The sequence below is a fragment of the Sabethes cyaneus genome, chromosome 3, assembly GCF_943734655.1.
Source record: "Sabethes cyaneus chromosome 3, idSabCyanKW18_F2, whole genome shotgun sequence".
Lineage (NCBI taxonomy): Eukaryota > Metazoa > Arthropoda > Insecta > Diptera > Culicidae > Sabethes > Sabethes cyaneus.
The window spans coordinates 165022439-165029154 of record NC_071355.1 but is presented as its reverse complement, the minus strand read 5'-3'; the positions used below and the strand labels follow the sequence as shown (position 1 = coordinate 165029154).

Sequence of the window (6716 nt, the reverse complement as noted above, 5' to 3'; positions counted from 1 at the left end):
TGGATCTTCACGATCTTCACGAGATACCAAACCCCACTCCCTGAGCTGTCTTCTCAGGTGTCTGATAGCAGATTTCCCTACTCGTTAAAAAAAAAAAAAAAAAAAAAAAAAAAAAAAAAAAAAACACACACACACACACACACAGACATTGCTCAATTCGTCGAACCTTATCGATTGCAACGCTAGGAAGTAACGATATTCAAAATTTGCAACGGGAACGTTTGTTTTCGTTCGTTCGCTGCGGTGTTTCATTTGATGTCGTTGCGGAATGTAAATCTTAACTTTTGCTTGCTCAAAGTATTCCGGAAACATAGTTACATAACATAGAATTCTCAGCTTCAAACACTGATGGCAGATGGAGCAGCCGTTGTGATAAGAGCGATAAAAGCAACGACAGTTTTATGGACCCAAAGTTAATGTTACAACCTTTCCAGAACGTGTTGGTAGACATTTAATTATCTGCGATGCCGTGCATTTTGCACTCAAACTACATACTATGCGCCTACCGCAAAAATGGTCTCCAACCCAAATGTTTCGATATATATCATAAAACATAACATGTAATACTCTTACTCATTCATTTAATCTTTATTAATACTCAAAATCTCAAAAAAATCCTTAGTTTGATTTAACGGTAAAAAAGTATGAAGTATTTATATCCACAATAATGGAGGTATGCAAAAACGGTATACCGTTAACGCCCAGCGTTGCGTTTTCGCAACGTAACGTTGCGGGACACAGGATCAAAATTAAAAATACATGTCAGCAGCTTTTTCTTAGTTGACCTAAAAGATAATTTTCCTAAAAGTTTCAACTTCCTATCCCTGCTGGGAAAAGTATGGGGCTTAATGGGTTAAGGCCAGTAACAGTATTTTAAAAGTAAAAATAGAATTGGATCCTCTTAAAAATTCATATCCTTTACTTCTAATCATCGGCGTGGCGGTAATGATGAAGCACGTGTGGTACAAGAATGCGAATGTTGTCAAGCGGATTTACTATGGCAAATTACAATACATTTCAGATCGAATATAGGTACAGTATCGGCGAAGATTCGAATTTGTAGCGATTTTGATATGAGAAGTTGCTAGGAAAAAAATGAAACAACACCACATTTCGAATTGCAATAAAAATTCTCCAAATTAAACAAAAACTAGTGAAACTGCAAAAATTGTTTCCAAACTCCTACGTTTCCGGGTGTTCCCACCGCGAATAGAAAATTTAAGTTCTTCTTCAATGTATAGTCAGCACAAGTCAAGAACGCTTAAGCGACGAACTTCGCTACCCCAAGTCACTGAACGCGATGCCATCGATCGTGTCGTGATACCGTTCGTTCGGCCGTGTACTAGTGATAGTCAGCTTCCCCACCCGGCTTTATGCTAGCAGCAAACACTTAGCATCGTCTGACCAGAGAGATAAATCGCGCACCCGGAGTCGTCTTGTGCTTGGCTAAAGTCGTCGTCTCCGTCGTCGTTGTCGTGATCGCGCTTGCACACACATGAGACCTGGGAACGGCAGCACTTGCCGGGCCTTTGCATGTGTTAACCGGGTTGTGTGTATGGAAAGCTTGCCACTTTGCTATAAAATCCCAACACCCCATTGAGTTCACTTTTGTTTTCATTCGAGTGTCCGACTATCTAGATAAGGAAAAGAGCGTCTCCGGAGCTCTGAAGAAAAGTTGCATTTTCCGTGGTTCAGCTCTTTTGTGCTATACAGTGTGTTGAAAGGAAGTGAACACACAAGGTAAGGATTTGGATTTCCCACCATCATAGGCGCAGTGTGAAATGATTCCGTGTTAGATTGGTTGTGATTAGTTCTAAGAACTGCTGAATTATTTTCGCCAATGGTCAGTCAGACTGGTTTTCAAGTGATTGCTTAAGTGATATGCAATGGACTGTCTCAAGTGAAACGAACTTTTGCTCGAATTCATAGTGTACCACTCTCCTGCACCAGTTTACGAAAACGGCCGACGCCTAGCATATTGAAATATATATATATTTTTGGTGAATTTCAAAGTGGACAAACGGCTGTGCAAAGTTTGCCCGAAAGCGACAATTATTATGCAATACCTTGTCCAGCCCGTGGTGGATTACTCAATCGATCGGCCAATCGATTCACATTGAGTTTAATGCTGGGAAAGGAATTTAGCAGTCCGGGTTCGCTAGACTACAACTAGAGGAGAGCACTCTTAAACGTGCATGGCACATATGTGTTGGGTGTGCACAGAGGATGGGACGTTTATGTCAAGAAAGTGATGTTTGCCGTTATAAGTGAACATTAATTGAAACGTAACTTAAGGATCCAGTAATCAAGACAGATTCTGACTCATTTCGATGGTATTTTAATAATTGCAACTAATGGTACCGTTCAACCGAGCTTAAATGCTTGTTCACGATCTGCTAAACAACCGAGCAGGATCTGTCGATGATGTAACGATTTCAGAGATTTTTCTTAGTAGTGAAGCTTGATTGATTATGTGGAAAGATACTAGTAAGAGAGTGCGTGCTAAGTGGAAGGTGCTCGAATGTGTTAATAGATGGCGGCCTTGGTTGTTTGGCAATCAATCAGCGAAATTAACAAATGCAACAATTGTTTGTGAACTACTCAGTATATTCGGATAAGGTATTGAGATAGTGACAAAAAGTTCAGTTCAAAATTTCGACAAGTGTGTTAAAGTGTAAAGAATGAATCATATTCATGTGCACGCCAAATTGATTTTGTTTAAATGTTTTGAGAACAACATTTTCACTTAAATTTGTGAAAAAGCAAAAAAAAATTCAAATTATGTTTGCCAAATGAACAGTACAAATAAAAATAAAAATCATTCTGTTTGAGTTCTTTAATATTAGTAAACAAAAACTGTGAATGAAAGTTCCTTTTGCGATCATAGCCCCTTATCCAATTTTAAATGGACTGATTAAGATATCACTCTTTCACTTATGGCATATTGGATTTTAAATGACAGGTTTTCAATTATAATAACGATTGTCCACTACAAACCAGAATATCTGGAACTAACATATCGATTTGTGTTGACACTAATATCATTTCGGCGATAAAACGACATCAATGATACTGGCCATCTTCGAGAAAACGTTAAAGTATCATCTCTGGTTTTTGCATGCTAAATTCTATTCTTTCGCGATGGAACTTCTTGCCATTTATAGAGAAAAACAGGTTCGAGAAACATGACGTGGTCGCTTATGGCAAAACATATAAATGTTGATTCATTAATATTAGCACAGATTTATTATTGAATCCAGAACACCTAGTTTTCTGCCCTTGAATAATATGACAACATGAATAATATTCATTTTTACCTTTGTTATATTTTTATTACTAAACGTACTGCTTCGTTGTTTAAACGTTAATCGTATGCTTCTTTGAAGTATATTGGCAAAGAGAGATACGGCTACGAACGGTGGTTGACAAATGCTCCGATCTGAATGTCCATTAATAATGCTTAAATTCAACATCTTTCGATGGCTAAAAATACTGAAACAGCCTCGAGTCGGTATTCTATTTTAAGCCAGCAGAATTTGCTAAGTCAAGTTATAAGCGCATATCTGTTTGAGCACCAATATAATGTCAGATCTGCATTGGTCGTTTGTTTCGTTTTTTTCATGCTCTGCTCCAGTCAAACCAGAATTTTAAATAATCTCCTCCGAAAGACCTACTCTGAAGTTAGAATAAGCGTTTATTTTTGTTGTCAAGTGATCGAAAGCTTTGGAACCATCCTATGGTTTTATTTTGGGATCAGCACTCATCCCCGTTGTATGCGATCCTGTAAATTATTAAAATTCATCACACTGTTATTGTTAGGTTCTGTATACTTTTGACATTTATCTTGTTTTATTTTGATTGAATGAGATCATTCTGTTTTAATCGTAAATTCACACTATGGTTTAGTAAGATATTTGGCGATGTTATAATGGTACAAGCAAAACTTAGTATATTATAATGACAACTAGGGATTAGGTAAAAAATCAATACTATCAAGTGAACGGATAAATTCTAAATTTTCAATCGTTTCGAACAGGTTTTGCAAGCTACTGGTTTGTTGCCAATAAAGTGCAATCCCCTGCTATACGAAGCTGCACGATTTTAAGCTGCTTATTTATGTTGACCGTAGATTTCGATCAAAGATTTATTTAACGAAGATGTTTTCCTTGGTTCGGTGGGGATTCCGATGAAAAACAGCCGCAACGATTAAAGCTTGAAAGTCACGCCAAGTATAAGGTTTAGAAGAAGAAGTACATGTTTTCAACGATGTGTGTTTTAAATAAAATGATGGGAATGAGAATAATATTCCTTTTGGTTGGTTATACTTCCATCAGTCAAACCACACTTTTGAAAATCAAAGAATAGTGCCATGACATGTCATAGGCATGTTCAATGAATGCTTTTACAGCTTCGGGCAGTGATTAAAATTAATATTGCTTGTTGTAGCAAGAGACATATGTACAACATAAACTGTTTCAAATGCGGCTGATTTGAACAGATTCTGCCAGTTAAAGTCATTCATTTACCTTCTCAATGTGCTGCAAATTTCAAAGTGAGTGACATCTTTCATGTAAAGTTTTTACCTTCATTTTACGGCCAGACATTAACATTTCTAAGAATACCTAAAACAGTATTTTATATGACGATAGTTTTTACAATAGACGGAGGGGACAGTAGAAGAAAGTAATGGAACAAAAGTGTGTATAGTATCTGAACAGAGTGGGACAAGACGTGAACGGGAGTGCGAAAAATTAGGTAAGGGAGATTCATTGAAACAACGTTTAGTTAAGTATGTGTACCGTTCCTTTTACCCATACTGGCAGATCCAAGAAAATCGGTCAAAAATCAAAAATCCAAAATTTGTCTCATTTACCCATTTTCTACGCTATAGTAAATGATCGGCATTTTTGAGGTTTGGTCTCACTGTGCATTGCGCAGGTTTAAGTGCTTTGTATTGTCAACTTGTCACTCCACAGACACAATCCTTCAATTCGCGTTCCCTACCACCTACTAGTCTGAGTAAATTAAACAGATCTCCAGGGTCAATAACACCATCTGTCTTCTACTGCCATAGACAAACAGAGAGAGTATTCTAGGTCTGATTGCAGTTCAGTTTTAAATTAAAAAAAAGCAATAATAATGCAATGAATTTACGCTGCTATCTACAAGTAGAATAAAGATCAAATCTTAGACTTGGTAACCCATTATAGCAGTAGACACAATTTTTTCTGTATCCTTGATGGAGGAGTCAGCCCCGTCGACAACAATAAAATCGTAATAACCATTAGTAGTTTATGTTCGAAGCTGGCGACGACACGGCAAGAACAATGATTATTTAGTGATGTTTTGAATCGCGATGTCATTCATACAGTACCTTCAGATGTTCAGATGTTCAGCAGTGCACATGGACGATCTCTGACATGATCTTGGCTGGCGAAGATCAACAATTCCCGCGCGAGGGTGTTCTTCTGTGTCTGTATACCGTGCCGGGAACAATGCGCTGTGCCGAGATTATCAATAAATGAGGCTCTGTGCATCTTCGAAGTGAGATCAACGGTGCCGACTTTAACTGGATTCAGACAGCTTCGTGGTTGGCAGCAAGAAAAAAAACAATGTGTCGAGATTGACAGTGGCGGATCTTGATGAAGTACTACGATAATTGAAAATTACTTTAATCGTCGTGCTTGATTGGTGGGGCTTCAACAGGTGATAATCGCATAATATTCATGTTAAATCTTTGAAAGGATTGAACGATTTAATTGAGATGTTTGTGGTTTATTCATATAATCAAGATATATCCCAGTTGTAACCTTAGAACAACAACAAAATTTTGTTTTTGGGGATACGTATTCTAGAAATATTTCCATCTCCACAGCTTCGACAACTTTACCCAAAGTGCGAGCCCCCTAAGCTTGAAAACCGGTACCATTAACCGAACAGAATGGTCATCTTTCTTGAAATCCCTCAGCACAAAGATGTGACAGCGGGCATCTGTGATTCGAAATATGCTGTTACCGTGGTAGTCTATTCCAAAGTTGAATGGTCATTCAAAATGCTGACAGACTGACTGTGAGAGGTTGGCTGTGCGAAAGACACCGCGAAACATGGCTCTCCAATGGACGACAGCTGTATACCTCTACCTATCATGTAGTATGCGCTTAGCATCGGTACCATCTGGTTCGGCGATTTCGATGAATATTATTGTACAAGAGAAGCTATCGTGAAAAAGCACCGACTTCGTTGGCTACCTTTGCCGTAGGTGTGGAATTTCAAGGACTTGAGATATCGCATGATTGCGACATTGTTATTTATTCACGCATGTATACGTGCATGAATAAAATACGAATTTCAGTGAGAAGTTTCGTATACAGAATAGTAATTAATTATTGGATTTCGAAAAGAAAAACAATGCGTCACATCAAGTAGATCAGTTCGTTTGATTTGAATTGCATCTATTGCGTCTATCTGGTATAATATTAATAGGCAACGTGAATCGGGAAAGCTAGTTTCAACAATAAGACCTGAAAAATTAGGACACGTACTTACGTATACAGGCACAGTAGACAACAAACTTTCACCTGCAGTCATAAAAATAAAAAAAATTGTAACATAGGCTTATACTTATATTACGAGTAGTCAGAACACAGAGAGCTGTGTATGCACCACATCATGTGCAACTGCAGCTTGCTAGTGCTATTTCTAGAGTATCGATACCA

The 6716-nt window shown here is 37.9% G+C and overlaps 1 protein-coding gene across 1 annotated transcript in view; it reads left to right on the top strand.

Moving 5' to 3' along the window:
* The first annotated feature begins 1626 nt into the window (after positions 1–1626).
* The window catches only part of LOC128742016 (uncharacterized), a 37120-nt gene continuing 32030 nt past the window's right edge, over positions 1627–6716 (top strand). Inside the window, exon 1 of the mRNA XM_053838191.1 lies at positions 1627–1740. The gene's annotated coding sequence lies outside the window, so the exon portion shown is untranslated. The remainder of the gene's footprint in view (positions 1741–6716) is intronic.